This window comes from Myodes glareolus, chromosome 17, assembly GCF_982192425.1.
Source record: "Myodes glareolus chromosome 17, mMyoGla1.1, whole genome shotgun sequence".
Taxonomy (NCBI): Eukaryota; Metazoa; Chordata; class Mammalia; order Rodentia; family Cricetidae; genus Myodes; species Myodes glareolus.
The window spans coordinates 24,792,825-24,812,529 of record NC_142042.1 but is presented as its reverse complement, the minus strand read 5'-3'; the positions used below and the strand labels follow the sequence as shown (position 1 = coordinate 24,812,529).

At 42.0% G+C, this 19,705-nt stretch overlaps 1 protein-coding gene across 3 annotated transcripts in view; it reads right to left on the bottom strand.

Annotated features, from left to right (window-relative positions):
* Tet2 (tet methylcytosine dioxygenase 2) overlaps window positions 1-19,705 on the bottom strand; it is an 84,512-nt gene that overhangs the window by 43,198 nt on the left and 21,609 nt on the right. For all 3 annotated transcript variants that reach the window (XM_048456760.3, XM_048456759.3, XM_048456761.3), the window contains one exon: window positions 12,963-13,107. The gene's annotated coding sequence lies outside the window, so the exon portion shown is untranslated. The remainder of the gene's footprint in view (window positions 1-12,962; window positions 13,108-19,705) is intronic.

Here is a 19,705-nt window from a genome sequence, read left to right as displayed (position 1 = left end):
AAGATTTGCATTTCTCTGATGATTAAGGATGCTGAGTATTTCCTTAAATGTCTGTTGATCATTTGAGATTCTTCTATTGAGAATTCTCTGTTTAGATATGTATTCCATTTTATAATAGGAGTATTTGGTATTTTGATATCTAGCTTCTTGATTTCTTTGAATATTTTTTTTAGATCAGCCCTCTGTCAGATTTGGGGTTGGTGAAGATCTTTTACCATTCTGTAGGCTGTCGTTTTGTCTTGTTTACCAGGTCCTTTGCCTTACAGAAGCTTCTCAGTTTCAAGAGGTCCCATTTATTGATTGTTGTTCTCAGTGTCTGAAATACTGGGATTATAGTTAGGAAATGGTTTCCTGTGCCAATACATTTAAGGGAACTTGCCACTATCTCTTCTATGAGGTTCAGTGTACCTGGGTTTATGTTGAGGTCATTGATCCACTTGGACTTGAGTTTTGTGCATGGCGATAGATATGGATCTATTTTCATTCTTTTACATGTTGATATCCCGCACCTTTTTTTCCATTGTACAATTTTGGCTTCTTTGTCAAAAATCAGGTATTCATAGTTGTGTAGATTAATATCAGGGTTTTCAATTCAATTCCACTGTTCCACATGTCTATTTTTATGCTGATACCAAGCTGTTATAGTGGAGTTTGAAGTCAAGGATTGTGATGCCTCCGGAAGTTCCTTTATTTTGAATGTTCACTGTGAGAACATTTAATGGGAGGGTTCTCTCATCAAAGGTCCTGATTTAGAACAATACATACAATTGTTGGAAATGACTCACATTAGCTGCAACCCAATTCATAGGGAGTAAGTATTTAGTTCTCTTGGTCTTACCATCTATCCAGCTGGCTATTGGGTGCAAAGGACCAGAGACAGTGAGGACTCTGTACATTTACTAGAGTATTTCAGTCTGTCTAAAGCAAGAAACCTCACATTTCCTTCCTGTCAACAGAATACAGAACCCTGTCATTACTCTGAACAAATTCAAACTCCAACTATTGTTAATCCAAATAAATCCTGATTGTGTACCTCCTATCTGAAATAAACAACCACGGTGAACTCAAGGACTTCAGACTTTACCCCAACAAGCACACCACATATGAACCATCTATTTTTATTTATTATGTGCAAGTTGTGACTTCTTACAAACAAAATTCAGAGCGAGGGGTGGTGGCAAATGCCTTCAATCCTAGCATTTAGCAGGCTGTGGTAGGCATCTGCTGTCTGAGTTGGTCTGAGTTGTGACCAGCAAATCTCAGGACAGCAACACAGAGAAACCTTGTTTTAAAAAAGAAAAACAGAACCTTAAGCTGGCACACACTTTTTTTTCCCCTAGCAGATGCTAAAATTTAATAGCTTTGTCCAGTATTTCCTTCTTGATTCTAAACACTTGAATTTGAGAGTGGATTTGCTAGCAGTTTAGTTTTCGGTAGCTTTTGTTTTAATTGGTATCAAGTGCCCTTCTGTCTTTAGTTATGGCAGGTCATCATGTCAAAAGTTCAGGTCGACACCAAAGAAGAAAACTCATGCTGTGTTACGCTCCATCTTCAGGATTCACTGGAAATGCTACCTGCTTGCTTGGGCCCTGGGTTCTGCCCACTGCCTCTTCACTGTTTTTCTCTGCCAGGAAGAGACTGGGTTTGCTCGGATACTAAGACTACAAGATTCATACAACAAGGTGGCCAAATAGAAACACCTTAGCTTTTAAAAACTTATTTCATGGTAAAAATCAGCCTAGTCTTTGTACCCTTTATGCCCAAAGGCAAGAAAAATAACAAGAAAACTAAAAACTAAGTGTGAGGGGAATCTCAGACACTCCCAATGAGTTGTTATGGAGAATTGTAACTAATGCTGTTGGCTTGAACGTCTGCTAAGGACGTTTTCCGCCACTTTCCCACATTTTCTACCATTCCTATCACAGTAATAATAATGATACCATTAAGAATGCTACATTAAACCTATAGTTAATGACCCTAGAGAAGATAAGTAATAAGGTGAACCCAAAAGAAAACATATGTAGACCCAACTGGAAATTGGAAACAGACAAGAGGGCCTGACAAAATTGGGAGTATGGGGGTGGGAGGTAGAAGGAAGGGGAGAAGGGGAATATGAGGGGAGAAGGGGAGGGTTGAGGAGAACATGAGGGAATGGAATAGTTGAGATGGAGGAAGGACAGATTTGAGAACAAGAAAAGAGGTATCTTGATTGAGGGAGCCATTACGGGGTTAGCAAGAAACTTGGCTCTAGAAAATTTCCCAGAATTCCACAAGGATAACCCCAGCTAAGACCCTAAGCAATAAAGGAGAGGAGGCCCAAAATGGCCCTACCCTGTAGTCAGACCGATGATTATCTTAAATATTATCATAGAACCTTTGTCCAACAACAAATGAAAACAAAGGCAGAGAACAACATCGAAGCACTAGACTGAGCTCCCAAGGTCCAGCTGAAGAGTGAAAGGAATGAGGATATGGGCAAAGAGGTCAAGACCATGAAGGGTTCATCCACTGAAACAGTTTACCTGAGCTAATGGGAGCTCACCAACTCTAGCTGGACTGGGAAGGAGCAAGCATAGGACCAAACTAGTCCCTGTGAACGTGGTTGACAGTTGTATGGCTGGGGGAGATTGAGGGGCCACTGGCAGTGGCACTGTGATTTATCTCTACTGCATATACTGTTTTTTGGGGACCCTATTCTCTTTGAATGTACACCTTGCTCAGCCTAGATGTATGTAGTAGGGAGGGCCTTTGACCATCCATAAAGCAAAGTGCCTTACCCTCTCTTAGGATTGAAGGAGGTGGGGTGGGAGGGTGTATGGAGGGAAGGGGAGGAAGAGAGGGAGTGGGAATTTGGATTCTTATTTTTTAAAATCAAATAAATAAATAAATAAGAATACTACAAAGTCAAGACAGCCAGAGTGACTTCCCCAGAAGAAAGAAAACAGCTGGACTCTTCCAGCTGTGGAGGCACACCAGGCCTGAAGGATAAAGCCATCACCAAGGACAATCATTTCAGTTTCTTTGACCCCCATCCATAAAACTAGTTTCACTGCTGCTTTATAAGTGTAATTTTGCTGCTGTTACAAATTACAAACACCGGATATTCAGGATAAGATACGCGAGCCCTGGGGAAAGGCCGCTCAACACAAAGGGGCCAAGACCTACAGTTTGAAAACCATCGTATTAATGCCTAAAACTCCTTATGGTTTAGTTTTCAACTCTGCAACTCTACCTTATGAACTCAAATTGAAGCCGGGTGTGGTGGCGTGCGACTTTAATCCCTTGCTGGCCTAGAACTCATTATGTAGACCAGGCTGTCTCTAAACTCAAATCTGCCTGCCTTTCTTCTACTTAAGCAGCTGAGATTAAAGGCCAGGAGTGCTGAGATTAAGGCATGTACCTTTCACCCCCTTAGTCCCTTACCTTGAAAGTCTGCTTTCTAGTTTAAGTTTCTTTGAAGCCAGTACCCAACAATAGAAGCCTTTCATGCGCTCGTTTCTACACTCATGGATAAAATTAAAGCACAGAGAAGTAGAAATATTATAAGCAGACACCTTAAAATGATTGAAGAAAAACAAAAATTCATAAATATATTAGTATTAATATATTCAGTACTAGGTGATAGTAGGACTTCAGATTCAAACTGTTGAGAATTTTTAGAAAAATTCAGATGAATCCACACTGTCCAGAGTCCCGTCACGAGTGCTCTCCTAAACCTATATAGGGAAAGCTACAGAAAACAAGGCTGTGCTGTTTACTCCTTACTTGGAAAACTTTTTAGTTAGAGTTAAAAAAAAAAAAAAAGAAAACCATGCCAGCAGACTGTGCAGCGAAAAGCCTCCTTAGTCCCTGCAGAGCAGCCAAGGGGAACACGCAGACGCCATGTGCCATCCCTGCGTCACGGTCACATGCGGGATGCTAACCTAGAGAGAGCGAAGCTCTTTCCCCAGCAAGAGGCTCAGCAGTCTGCAGCAAGCTATAAAGTAAGGGATGGGGCAAGCTGCAAAAATGGAGTCCAACTGCCTGCTTCTCCCTTGCTCTCACACTACAGCCGACACAGAAAACTTACGTGAGCCACACGGTGCGTGAGCATCTCTCCCCACTAACATGCCAACACGGGAGGGTAGCAACTACAAAAGGGTAGTGCAACATGCCCTTTTATTTTCTTTTCGGATAGACTAGCTTTCTATGTAGATCCCACTGGCCCAGAATTCTCTGTAGTGAAAATTAACCTCTTTAAGCCTTCCAAGTGCCATGATTTCAAGAATATGCCACCATGCCATCCTTTGTTGAGAATCTGGACAGAACATTAGGTCTCAGGACAGGGGTTCTGACACAAGACAGTCCCTCTGTAGTGATATTTTGTTTGTGTTTTAACAAATGAAGCTTGCCTGATGGTCAGATTGCAGAGTCAAGCCACTAGAGGCCAGGGAGTGGTGGCCCACACCTTTAAGCCCAGGAGTCTGGAGACAGAAGCATAGGGATCTCTGTTAGTTCAAGGTCACCCTGGGCTACTTGAGATTGAATTTGTCTAAAAGAGAAAAAGAGCTCACACACAGGTCATTCCAGCACTTAGAATTCCACACTTTTAATTCCACACCTTTAATCCCAGCACCTCCCTAGAGGTGGAGACGGAAGTGATATGGCTGGGTAGACAGAGAGCTATAAGGCAGGAGCAGACAAGAGCTCAGGGCAGTATGAGGTTTGGTAAAGACAGATGCAGTCTGGAGATGCAGTCTCAGGACAGGATCGCCCTTCTGTCTGAGCACTGGCAGAGGTAAAAGAATTCTCTAGTGGCTGGCTGCTCTGTTTCTCTGATCTTCAACATTAACCTCCATATCTGACTCTGGGTTTTTATTATTAATACCAGTTAGAATTTGTGCTACAGTCCCCTCTATCAGGTCCCCCAATATAGATGCCAGTTGAAAGTCTTGGTCATTTTAACTGTGCCAATGGGCTGTAATCAAAACTTTCACAACCTTTTCCTTGGGTATTCATTTGCAGGAGCTTCTCTCAAAGCTCAGGGCACGTGCCCATCCATTTTCCACGACGGAGCTATAAGAAGGACGTGGAAGAAAAGATGTGTAGCCTGAAATACGAGAGGGGCTTGAAGCTTCCTTCCCTTCTTCAGAACGCCACACACACTCGAGGGACTTCCCACCCTCAGCTGTGGCATGCAGGAGGACACTGTTGTTTAGAGCACTTATAAGACATCCAATGCTAACAGACTGTGGGGAAATCCAGGGTGGTTCCTTCTGCAGCTTGCTGGCCCTCTCCCACCTCCCTAGGGCATGGGTGGTAGTGATTACATTCCTCAAGAAAGAACAATTTTTATGACCCACCTTGGGGGGAATAAACTCAACTTTCTGAGGCCTGCTTTCGGAATGGGAGTAACAAGCCAGACACCAATTAAAATTGGCATACACATATCTCATAATATCACAGAACATAAGGGAAAATGAAATTTCAACCCAAATAAGAAAATAAATATTACTCAACCATTCAACATGGTTTGAAATAACTTGCTTAATTTAATAATTCTATAAGTCTACTATAGAATTCATGTGTCATCCTGTCAAAGAAAGATTTGGGGCTAAGGATGCAGTAAGGTGGTAGGTAGAATGTATGCCTACAGGTTCCAGCACATGCATACAAAGACACACACACACACACACACACACATACACACAAACACATAGATGTTCAGACACAGACATACACATAGATACAGACAGACAAACATGCATGGGTACACACAAAAATGTTTTCATATACACTTTGAAAGAAGTGAATGTCAAATTTGAAAACTGAAGTTAGGAAAAAAAATCACATTAAGTACATAATTTAACAAATTATTCTAGAAGCAGATAATTTTGTTTTGTGATTAAGGTCCTCACTGGTCTTCCAGGCCAGCCTTAAACTGACTGTTACAACCCACATCTACAATCCTAGCACTCAAGAGGATGAAGAAAGAGGAGTTGAGTTTGAAGCTTGGGCTCAAAAGCAGAGAGGACTGGGAGTGATAACAGACAGGCAGAAAAAGGCAGAGGAGAATGAATGAATCAATGAATGAGTGAACAAATGATTCTCCCCAGTTCTGGGATTATAGGTATGTGCAACTACACAGCCAGCTATGCACTTTCTATTTCAAAAGAATATGTAATGTGTCAGGAGGGATTGGTGCTGCAAGAATTTAATCTGGGAGGCGAAAGTAGGCAAATCTCTGAGTTTGAAGCCAGCCAGTGTTACATAGTAAGACCTTGTCAGAGAGAGAGAGAGAGAGAGAGAGAGAGAGAGAGAGAGAGAGAGAGAGAGAGAGAGAGAGAGAAAGAACAAACAAGGAAACTAGCTTCATTTCTATCAGCACTAATAATTCCTGACTGGCCAATTGGCATAACTACACTCCTGTTCCTGTCCCTACTTGAGATTCAGAGCTACAGACATGGCTGGCATTCTCTAGAACTTGGACCTGTTTTCAAAGGCTTGAATCTGTATTCCCAGATCCTATTTAGTCCCAAGCAACTTTAATCTTTGGGTTTTTTTTTTTCCTAAATTGACTTTTTCTAGGTCAACAACGTTAAAGAGATTTGTTTCCTTTTCTGAGTAACTCTTTAGTCAAAGAAGAAAGTAAAATGTTGAAATAAATACCAGAAAATGGTAATGAGCATAGCACATCTCAAAATGCATAAAATGGGTAGGCTGTAGTGAGTTATAACTTGAGTCTTAAAATCCTTTGTTTCCAGAGGAACAAAAAGAAAATGTTGGTATCCAATTGAGTAGTTTAAGAGAGAACTTGATGTGGTAGCAAAGAACCCTGTGATCTTATCGTGTGGAAGGTACAGGCCAGGGAAGCAGGAGTTGAGATAAATCTTCAGAAAGAAAGGAAAGGAAATTGTGAAATTTGTGTGGACCTAGAGAAGATCACATTGAGTGAGGTAAACCAGACCTGGGAAGCAGAAAGACAACCGTCACATGCTGTTGTCTCTCCTAGTTCCAAATCTTCAGAGTTGAGTACATAGCCTGGGGCAACGGCAGAAACCCAGAAAGGGATCAACGCTGGGGTAGGGGAGCAATGGCAGGATGCATGTGATCTAATCAGGGAAATGTGAGTGGGGGCAGGGGGCTCTAATTAGAGTGGGGAAAGAGATAGATACGGAAGGAGAGGGGAAGACAAAATAACAGCAAGGATGTCTTAAAGTCTTAAGTTCTTAAGACTCATACCATCAACTATTGCAGATAAATCTGCTATAAACTGAGGCTGGAGAGATGGCTAAATGTGTAAGAGCACCTTCTGCTTTTGCAGAGGACCTGGTCCAGTTTCCAGCACCCACGTGGCAGCTCACAACAGTTTGTCACTCCTGTTCTAGGGGACCCAGTACTCTCTCTGCCTTCTGTGGGCATCAGGGATGCTTATGGTACACATATGTACATGCGGGCCAACTGTTCACAAAAAAAAAAAAACACCCTGTCATAAACGTTTGTGTAGGTTTTTATGTGGATATAAAAATCTTTAGTTCACTTGGGTAAATACTCAAGATAAAATTATTGTTGTGTTTAAGTCTAAACCCTCACCAAGATTTAAGGACAGTGCATTCTTTGGTCAAAAGCTACAAAAGTCTTAAACAAATAAAACATTCACTACAGGATCAGAAATTCTACAAGAAGACTATTATTATTATTATTATTAGGTTTTAATATTAAAAACCTAAGATGACATACAGCATCTTCATATTTTGATAAAGAATATGGTAAGTTAATACCCGAAATGATGACAAACATTTCTAGAACCTTCATCGTCACTGTGACTTTCTTTTAGACTGCGAAGTGCTTTCACCAAGACTCTCATTTCTGCTTAAAATATATCTCATGAGATCAATAGCAGCAACTGATACTTCACTGGAAGAGGAAACTGAAACACAAGAGTAGTGAAAATGACTTTCTCGGGGCCACTCTATTTTAGTACGGTCTACTTGTTCTAAATGCAAAGGACACGTCACATGTGGATACGTAGTTATGCAAAACGGCTGCCCAGCTATTTATGAATTTAAGGACTGCCAAAGTTCCCAGCTGAACCCTATGGCAATGTCTGTGTTCTCTCACCCAGTTCCCTGTGTCAATCGATAACAGGGTTTTGCTTTCATATAACTCAGCCAGTGCTCAGATCATTCTGCAACAGGGTAGAGAGAAGAAATGATATAGAGCTCTTGAAAACAGACAATCAAGCCTTCCAAATATACTTCTGCTGTTCATTTACTAAGCAATTATATTCTATTTTTAAAAAACAGAACCAACTAAAAACACAGGGTCAGCAAGACAACCCAGCAGGTAAAGAAAGGCAGTTGGATTTGATAGTTCCATCCTCACCACACACTTGGTAGAGGGAGAGGTCCAACTTCCAAGGGTAGTGTACCATGGCACACTCACTCATGCACACACACACACACACACACACACACACACACCAAAATAAGTGTAATAAAACTTTTAAAAATTGTACAAATGTTTAAAAATCATTTGTAGACTAGAGAAGACTGTATGAGATCATCTCTTGTGTCCATTTTCTTTTAAAATTCTATGGTAGCCAGGTATGGTAGTGACCTATAGTCCGGCTACCTGGGAAGTTGAGGCTGGAGGATTACTTAAGTCAGACCAGGCAACTTAGTATGACCCCATATCAGTAACAGACACATAACAAACTACTCCAACATTTGAAGGACAAATAGATGAGGTTTGTTAGACAAATGCCTACAGACTTCAGTTCACAGGGCTGATTTGGTTTATAAGGAAGAAGCCCTGAAATCTTCATTTGAAATGTAGGTGAAGATTGAAAACTGCAGAGTAGCAAGAACTGTGCCAAGAACATCAGAGAGGGGTGTTTCTAGAGGGACAATGAGAAATAGGCCATTAAGAAAGCCATGCACTCCCCCAAAAGATAAACAGAAAATGAACACATAATCAAAAACAATCATTTTGACCGGCAGTGGTAGTGCAAGCCTTTAATCCCAACACCCAGGGAGTCAGGCAGGGCGAGGCAGGCAGATCTCTTGAGTTTGAGGCCAGCCTGGACTACAAAGAGAGTTCCAGGGCAGCCAGGGCAACAGAGAGAAACCCTGCCTCGAAAATCAAACCAAAACCAACCAAAAACTCAATCATTTCTTTCAAACTATTGAAGCGGGAAAGATGACTTATTTAAACAAGGAACCTTTGGTAAGTATAGATAGAGGACACCTAGAACTCGGGCATTTTTTCCTACACACAACTTTTGTACTATGCTAGCGTTTACCTGGATTTTAATATATGGTTAAGAGACTCCTAGAAACTTACTTGGCTCATTTCAAATCTTATATGAACTTTGACTTCAAATATGCCCCAACTTGTCCTTTGAAAACAATAAGGGGAAATTTAAACTAGCCTCCTTCATCTCCTCTGTGCAGCTAGTGTCTGACTCCTCTTGGTTATTCTCTAACATATCTGGTCTCTTTTTCCTTTCCATTCCTATCCCTTGGCATAATTCAGGTCCTTAAGGTCACCCTTATCTCCCCAAAATTGCATTACTGGGGATGAGCTCACTTTGCTATCCACTGTGGCATTTAAAACCAGTATTTGCAGGACAGGGTGCAGTAGTCTTTAGGTTGATCTGGTCCTTTCTCTGTGTTTCTACCCATTCTCTCACCATCTGTCCACAGGAGCTCTATAGGGAGTGGCGTCCTCATCCAACCTCAGAGTCCACGTCATCAGTATACTACACCATAATTTTTGCCCTCCACTTCTCCACTAGGATGCCACTGCTGTTACCTCCCACCCTTCAAGATCCAGAGCCTGCCCCCTGACTTTCCCAGGTCCTCACCCGTTGCCACTTACCTGAGGATATGGACAAATATTTACTGATGGAACTCCCGTAAGCTGCAGCACTCTGGTTCTCCTTGGCTTCCTCTGAAACTATTTCCTTCATCTTTGTGACTTTTTTCTATTACTTAGAACATTTTTGCCCTATTAAATGCCTTTATCTAATATTCTCAACATGTCTTCTCTGACTGCTGGCTCTCCAATTAACTATCTCATAATCATTCCTGATTTCCTTTCTTATGTATATATTTGTGTGTTTAAGCTATTGGGTCTTGCAAGAGTGCCCAGGCTCTGAACTCCTGACCCAAACAGTCCCTCCTGCCTCAGCCTCCTGAGAAACTGAAAAAGCAGGCATATAACATCACACCAAACTTTGTCCTTTACTTTCTGCTTAATAGCTCTGGCTATTCAGTATACTGCCTTCTTAAAACTATCATGGTTTTTCTTTGTCTCCTTCAGACTCCTAAGGTCACCAAAGAAAGAGATTTCTGTGTTTCCTAGTATTTGATAGGCATACAAGAAAAACTTCACAAAGAAATGAAAAGAAAAGATTACAACAAATTCCTATCTTAAAAGGTTCAAGGAGAGGTTAAGTGTATAGCTTTGGTGCAAAGCATACACCTAGCATGATCAAGGCTCTGGGTTCCATACCCAGGACTGCATATAGTTAGAAACACTCAAGTGTGGCTGGAGAGATGGCTCTGCAGTCAAGCACACAGACTGCTCTTCCAGAGGACTCAGTTCCTTTCCCAGCACTCACAACTGCCCACCGCTGTCTGTAACTCCAACACCCTCTTTAAGTCTCCGAGGGCACCTGGCGTACATGTGGTGCATAGTCATGCATGCAAAACACTCATTCACATCGAGAATTAATTAAAAAAAATACTGGAATGGAACAAAATAGAAAGTGAAGGAGCCATTAAGATTGGTGATAAATAATCAAACCGTTAACAGTGATAACAACGAAAGATATGGTAGTATAAAACTAGGAACTCACATTGTGCCTGACCCAACACATAGTATCCTTAAGTCAATCCTATTGCCATTGTCTATTCTAGCCTAGCTGCCAAGTAAAGCAGGCTTTAAATAGACCCTTAATGAATGAACTCCAATGCGCCCTAGACTTATTTAGCACTGAAAGTTAAGTCCTAGGCTGAGTTGATCCAACAGTGAGTGTAAGTGTGAACTAAGGTTGGAGGGTTAAGGGAAAGCGCTCTGCAGCCAGCCACTTCTCACACCATGACCATTTTCATTTCTGATCCTCTTTAGTTATTTCTCTTACACTTTCTCATAAACTTGTACTCTCCCTTCCTCACCCACCCCCCACCTCCAAGAAGAGAATCTCTGAGTAATGCTGCGCTCTCACTAAAGAGGTAAAAATTCCATCTTAAAATATATGTTCTCAGTTCTCACGTAAAGGACGAGAGCGGAATGAGTGGCCACAGTTGGCATCCACGGGGTGAAGTGAGCAACCATTCAGTGAGGAGAAAAAGAAAATAAGTAAAGAATGCTTTGTTCATAATTACCCAAGATTTTCCAACATGAGCAGGGAAAGAGGAAGTCTAAGAATATTAAGAACCAAGAGGAAAATCTACATTCTGAGAGTTCCCGTTCAGTGACCTGAAACCCCCTGGGTAAGAGGTAATCTAGGCAAAGATGCTAGCCTCTGAAGCCACAGGGTTTTAACTGAGGACACCGAGAAGGATTTCTCGGCATCAGGTCAGCATCTGAGAAGTACCAAGTGGCAGCATGGATGCCTACATCCTCAGGCCCAGAGAATGGGCGTGGAGATTATAGCTACCCCCAGCTTTCTGGGGAATTCATTATGCAGAATGTATAACGACACAATGAGGCTGAACTACCTGCTAAGAGTGACAGGGGAAACTGCCTGGGTCTTCTTCTCACTCTGACCTTTGGGGCTTGCCCACGACAGTCACCCCTAAAACTCAGCTGCCTTCTAGTACAGGCAAGCGTGTATGCAGAATGCATTCTTGTTTTCATTTTCTGTGGGGGAAAATCCATTTGTTTCCTACTTCTATACATGCATATAAGTAAATGAAATTTTTTTTTTAATAACGAATCCTTACTTTAGGACTAGAAAGATGGTTTACTCAGTAGGTCAGTGTTGCTTCTGGCAACCCTGACAACCTGAATTCCATCCCCAAGACCCACATGGTAGAAGGAGAGAACACACAAACACAGTAAATAAATTAAAATTAAAAACAAAAACAAAAGAGTAAAACTAAACTTAGTTTTTGGCTAGCAAGATAGGTAAGGGTGTTGGCTGCCAGGGGTCACAACCTGAGTTCTATCCTCAGAACTCACATGGTAGAAGGACAGAACCCACAACTTCAAGTTGTCCTCTGACCTACACACACATTAACACACACATGCACACATACACTCATACACTCTCACACACACTCACTCAAACACAATATGGAATTCTCCTTCTGAGTAAATAAATGTAACAAAATTTTACTTTTTCTTTTAAGAATCTTTAGTTTGGGAAACTTACTAAGAGTTTGATGCATTAAAAGCAAACTGGTCTTTATTAAGAACAACTTTAAAGACACAAGGAATTATCTGGGTTTTCCTCCACCCACGGCCTGTGCTTTGTACTTTCAAAGCTGTACGACTGCCCTCTCTGATCTGCTGTGTGCGCCTTAGTTCTCTGCTTATGCTCAGACGCCAACTGCTAAGGCTACCTGCTTCCTCCTGGGAGTGTTCACTTGACAGACCAATAATCAAATGCAAACATCACTGACTTAGTCTTCAAAGACAGGAATGTCGCCACAAGCGAGCAGCAAACAGAGGAGAGGGATACTGTGTCAATAATAATAATAACAAGTGTTTTTCTCTATGCTTAGTTATATGCGAAGACTATTTCTTTTTTTTTTTTTTTTAGTAAGAATCAGACATTAAGAATCTGGTAGGAACTCTACAAAAATAACAACAATCCAGAAAAATACAGATAGGCATAAAAATCATACAATGTTAGAGATTGATCTTAAAATCTAATCCTTGTGTCTTAGGGAGTTAATCGTCCTTATTCACAGTGCGACCTGGAAATGCTTGGCATGCAAGTCAAGCATGCACTGTGCCCCATGCCTTACCAGCAGCGTTGTCCCTCACTGCTCCTCCTGGATCATGTCCTGCTGACCGCGTGTGAGCCCATCTCCTGCTTCCAAGCACCGCAGCGGAACAGGAACAAGGGACATGGAGAGTCTTGGGAGGGTAAGCTGCTGAACGTCTACCAGCCTAGAGAAGACAAAGTTCGTTTATTCTTCGTTTGCCAATAGCATCAAGTCATCTACGCCTATTACTAAGGTATGATGTGCTTTTTAAAAAGGTCTCAGAGGCCTAGAGCTGCTGTCTCAATTACATTGCTGACTGATAAAAAAAAAATTAGGATTAAAAGATTTTTTACCAAAGCAGTGATACTTTTAAATATTCCAACAAAATGCCCATCTGTGTGGAGCTTTGAAACTCCCAAGCATCCTGGTCCTCAATTCTTGCCACGGTCAACTAGGTTTTCTAACCACTGACTTATATTACTTCATCTGTCAGGCTCAGTGCCCCTCAGCCTGGCTGTAAAAAGAGCATCTCAGTGTAAGGCTGAGCCCTCCTGCTGAGAGTCTGACCTACTGGATTATGGAAGAACTTTGTCCCCAGGCAATTCTATGGAAGCCAGCTTCGGGGATCATCCATTACAGCCCCAGCATTTACTGAGATGAAGCACTAACTTAACTTGTGCTATTTATTCTATATGCACCGTGTGAAAGAAACTCACGCTGGGTGGGTGCTGCAGAAAGGGGAAGGCATTACAACAGGTGGTCTCTATATTCTGGAACTTTCGTTTCCTGATATGCATTTTAAAAAGAATGCTACCTGAGAAGAAAACCACTTTGCAAACATAACGTGACTCACCAGTCAAAGATACAGTAAAAGTCTTGAGTGCTACAGAACACAGAAAACTTAGAGTCCTAAGGGTAGGGTGAAGTTAACTGAGTGAAAAATGGAAATGGGGGGAAGAGGAGGAGCAAGACTATATGAAACTGGCTGGGGATGGAGGTTACCGGAACAGAGCACTGGCAGAATGAAAGAAAAACACAAAACAGAATCGAAGAGTTCCAGCAAAACAGCCAAGGTACCACTATCCTGAACACTGGCGATGGCCCTGGATCATCCCCAGACAGTACCCAGAGTAGCACCAGCTGCTGACGTCATGTTCCAGGGGTGACAGTGGTGTCTCTTGGGTCAACAGACAGTGTCACTGCTTTGAGCAAGCTCGTTCAACCATTTCTGTTGTTCTTTAAACAGGAAGTACTAAACTATCTTGCCACTGGTTGCCACCTTTTAGAGTCTCAAAAGCATATTTGGGTAATTCCCACTTTCCTACGACCTTAGCAACACTTATTGTTGTATGTCCTCTCATTTATGTTTATCTCCATGAGTGGTAAGTGGTAGAAGGTTTAGGTACTATAAATAACCATAGGAAAGATATTTAGTTCTTTAGCTACACATGAAGTGACTGAGTCTGAAAGAAGAGAATATCAGAGGAAATGACCAGCCGGGAAGATACTATAAGTAAATAAACATAAAATTCAGCGACAGTCTAGATACGGAGAGGAAAAAGAATGGTATGGTTACAGCCACAAAGCGCTGGGTTTGATGGACTGTATCGGTGATGATATCAACCAGATAAATGTTTCATTCCGGGAAGGAACCCTGAAATGAAACATAAAGTCTTTGCCTTAAGGCACTTGAGGAAATCTAGGAATTTCAAATAAAGAAAGATGAAATTTAGGGATTCTCTCTCCTTCCCTCCTCTCTACTTCTGCCCCATCCTCCATTCGTCTCTCCATGAGGAGCTACTGGTTGTGTTACAAGGAGGTTGTGGCCACTGCCTGGCACACATACTTGAGGGTCCTTCAGCTGGGTTCAGCCGCATAGAGAGAAAACTGTAAAGAAGGCAAAGGGGCTTCTGCCTTCCTGTTTTCTGTCTAAAAATTTAAATTAGTAAAACAATACTAAATAGTATCTGGACCTCAGCTGTTAGCCTCTGCAATGGAATACTTTGTCTACAGCATGGGACAGCGGTATCCTCCACTCTCAGATGGGCACCAGTATACTCAGAGAGACTTCCCTCCACAGCCTGGCAGAGGATTGGGACTCCTAGAGGACTACAGTTATGTTGCTACAGCGAGTTATCTGGGATTCCAGCTGGCAGACTGACAAAGAGAACCACAAGGTTCCAGTTTCCTAGGCCCCAAACAACCTCTTAGCAAAAACTCTACTACTAACAAATGCAACGGAATGATACAGACTCTATAAAAGTGTCATCTTTCTGAAATTATGTAGCTCCTAGATGTATATTGCCCTTAAATCAAAATCTACTCTAATTTTATCCTTATTAGTTATTCAGTGTTTAAAAATAGATTTTGGTGAAATTTAAAATAATAAGTAGAAAAGCTATGATCTATTAAAGGCATTTGGATTCTTTTGGTGTTCAACACAGTGTCTGCTGTATGTAGATGACAGAGCCCCAGAGTCTGGACTCAACCAACCAGGATTCAGAGTCTCAGTGGGGTCAGAGAAGGCTCAATGCAAAGACAGCTCATTTCGATAAAAGCCAACAATTCCTTGTTTAGATAGTAGAAGCACACTTCCTATCCTTCTTTCCTTTCTTTTCTTTTCTATGTATGGGAGATATGTGTTTGTGTGTGTGTGTGCACATACGTACGTGCACGTGCATGTGTGTATGTACGTACATATGTGCATGAGTGCACGTGTGTGTGCTTGCATATACATAAATGCATGCGTGTACATATGCGCATAGATGCACGTGTGTTTGCAAGTGTGTACATACATGTGTGCATGTGTGTGTGCATGTTACTGTGTGTGCATATACATATGTGCATGTGTGTGCAGGTAAGTGTATGCATGCGTGCATGCATGCATGTGTGTGCACGTATATATGTGCATACATGCGTGCATGCGTGCGTGCGTGTTGTGTGTGTGTGTGTGAACATCAACCTCCATTGCTCTCCATGTAGTGGGGCAGGCGGGGGTCTCTCACTGAACCAGGAGCTTCTCTCTAGCCAGTCTAACTGACCAGCATGCCTCTGATGTTGGAATTCCAGGCAGTTTCCAGGCAAGCTTTTATGTGGATTTTGGAATTCCCACACTTGTGCAGTAAGCATTTCACCCACTAAGTCACATCCCTAGTCAAAGCAGTCCTTTAACAGAAGAAAAAGAAATCTCTAAAAGCCAGTCACTCAAACCACAACCGTGCACATACATACATACAAGCTACATATACTGTGAAGCTTTCTCTTGTCTTTTTCTTCCTTCTTTCTTCTTCTCTCTCTCTCTTTCCTTTCTTTGGTTTTTGTTTCTTTTTTTCTCTCTCCTTTTTCTTCCTTCCTTCTTCTTCTCTCTCTCTCTTTCCTTTCTTTGGTTTTTGTTTCTTTTTTTCTCTCTCCTTCTCTCTTTCTCTTTCCTTCCTTTCTTTCCATTCTTTGTTTTTTTTTTTTGTTTCTTTTCTTTTTTTTTTTAAGGCATTCTCTCATTCTATATCCCAGGCTGGACTGGAATTTACTATGTAGATCAGGCTTGCCCTGATCCTCCTGCCTTAGCCTCCTGAGTTCTGGGATCCCTGACATGAGCCAACATATCTGTAGCTCAAAAGTCATTCTTTTTCAATAGTTGGATCTTTCATTGACCAAATGTCACCAAATGCTCCATGTTTATCATGTAGCCCTTGTTTTCCTTTCTGTGTCCCTAGTACCCTCGATGCCTGGTCTTTGTAACCTCCTGGCAATAGCTGCTTCCTTCTTGTGTAAATGCTGTCCTTGCCTGTGGTCCTCCAGGCACTAAACGGGGTCAGAGTAGATTGCACTGCACAGAGGTTACTGACCTCAGCAGGGTGTGTCCACAAATGGATCTCCCTGTACACACACACCCAGAGCTAGCGAATGACCTCAGCTCTACAGTTCTCAAAGGAAAAGATTATTTCAGAATCTCAGCAACTTGGCAGCAATGGCCCTTTCCTCATTCATGCTTTAAAAAGTATTATACTGAAAACAATTGTTTTAAAGAAAAGCTATGAGAAGAAAATTAGAGATGACCTCATGGCCCTGCTCTTGTCCCTCCCAAATTATACAAAGTGTGACTCTGAAGGAAGAATTCTGCAGGAATCCGCAGGACAAATTCCAGCAAGATGAAAACAAATATGCTCCACATCAGCTGTTTCTACACAAGGCTTTCGAGACCAGAAACCTCAAACAAATCTGGACTCTTAGCCAGAAGTTAGGAGCTCTTGACTGTAGTGCTTGCACCACGCCATGAGATTATCCACGGGCCAAGCAGAATATAAGAGCTACACATAAATTCCACACGATGAGCAGATTATAGATGTTAACTTACATGCTTGACAGGAATAGAAGAATGCAGCGAGGAAAGAGCTGCAGTGGGCATGTTTAAAAGCAAAGACAGGACACCCACATTAGAAGAACAGGAGCGAAGATATAGCAGAAAGCCAGGTACGGTGGTGCAAGATTGTTATCTCAGCACAGGCGAAGCTGAGGCAAGAATGGTGTTTACCCCTCTCAAAAAAAAGTCAACCAGACAAAACAAAAACATCCTGACTTTGAGTATAAACATTTCTGACACTCTGACACTTGCTGATACTTGACCTCTTTGATGAGAGTCTGGGCCAATGGCAGGTGTGTCTCAAACCTTAACTCTTTCAATCCACTAAAAATAGAAAATAAAGATTCTGACAATAGCCCTGCCATTCCAGATATCTACACTTCTTGAGGATTCTCTCTAGAATCCCATGGAAAGGAGTAAGGGATGAGAAGGAAAAGGATACACAGTTTGCACTGGGTTTAATCGTTCACCTGTAATTTCTTGTTCTCCCTACAAAGGGCTCTAGACACAACGGCTGTGGTTGTTTACATGAGAAACTCCCCCCTTAGGCTCAGGCATTTGAGCGCTCAACCCCCCAGTTGGTGGAACTATTTGGAGGATGTTTAAGAGATGCAACCTTGCTGGAGGAAGTGCATGCATCTCTGTGGGCTTTGAGAATTGAAAACCATTTCTGGTTCACTCTTCTCTGTGAAATGTCAGCTTCCCAATCCACCAAGCTGCCGCTTGCTGCCATGTCTCCCACCGTGCCTCCCGCCATGGTGGACTCTCATCCTTCTGGAACTATAAGACAAATAAACCCTTCCATATGTTGCTTTTGGTCACTGCATTTAATCACAGCAACAAAAAGTAACTAATACAGCGGATTAACACACTTAAACATAGGACAATAACTCCACTGGGAAGCAATTTTTTCAGGGGGTAGTGGCTATCAGACAAGATTTCTGTGTAGCCCTAGCTAAACTCTGGAACTCACTCTGTAGACCAGGCTGGCCCCAAACTCAGAGATCAGCTTGCCTCTGCCTCCCGAGTGCTGGGATTAAAGTCATGGGTCACCCCACCAGGTGGGGAGCAAGTTTTGAGCTGAAACTCAGGACACTTTGCAACTCTAACCTCAGAAGCAAATTAAGGAGAAGGGGTCCAGAAGGGCTGTCATAGGGGAAGCCTACTCACTTCCTAACTCCAACTCTGCTCCTCTATAACCTTATGATATTCAGCTGAGCTTTTAAGGAAACAGAGGACTAGAGATGTCTATCAGTCATTCCACTGTACTATCATGGCTCTAGCCCAGCTCTAACGCAGTGTGAGCTTATGGCTTAGAGCAGTGGTCCTCAACTTCCCTAATGCTATGACGCTTTAATACAATTCCTCGTGTTGTGGTGGCCCCCAACCATAATATAATTTTTGTTGTTACTTTGTAGCTATAATTTTGCAGTTGTTATGAATTGTAATGTACATATCTGTGTTTTTGGATGATCTTAGGTGACCCCTGTGAAAGGGTCATTCAACCCCCAAATCGGTCATGACCCACAGCTGAGACCCACTAGCTTAGATGCTATCCAATTTGATCCTGGTGGGACAAATACCTGTATCAAATGAACAGTCAGGTGTGGTGGTATATACGTATAACCCCAGCACACAAGAAACAGAGGCAGGAGTATAGCCACAAGTTCAAATCCAGGCTGAGCTACATGGCAAGTCATAGGTGTTATATGAAGCAAGAGCAGGTAATATAGGAATATGATATACATTATATGCATAGAAATGTCTCAGCTTATTCCCAATTACACAACACTAAAAGAAAATGATTGTTGAGACAGAGTCTTGTGCATCCCAAGTTGGCCTCGCACTTGCTACAGAGCCAAGGCTGATCTTAAACTCATGATGCTCGTGTCCCTGCTTCTTGAATGCTGGAATTACAAGTATTTCCCACCAAGCCAGGGTTTTTTGTTTGTTTGTTTGTTTGCACATTGGGCACCAGGGTTACACGTTGCACTAGTGGAGCTACATCTCTAGCTTCTAATGACACTGTTTTTTTTTTTTTTTTTGAACAACGACTATTCCCCGAGCTGAAACGTGTAACCCCAGCTCACAGTCACAATGCTCATCACTAGGGGCAAAGACATTTCATAACATACCCTTTAGATTTGGCAATTTCATGTCATAAAGTGCTGTAGGGGGTTCCTGGGAGACAAGAATCTATTACCAAGGTTCAACGAGACTGAATTACTGATTGCAGCATCCACAGTGGCCACACATTAAGGATCAATAAGTAGACCACAAGTGCTTTTGATAGCTGCCTCGAATCTGTAACACAACCCTAGCTATTAAAAATAGTTGACTTTTCCAATACTTTGAGGAAAGTGTGAGGTTTGGATCAGCCCTCCCTTCAAGTTTCTTCGAGACAGATGAGAGGATGAATGTT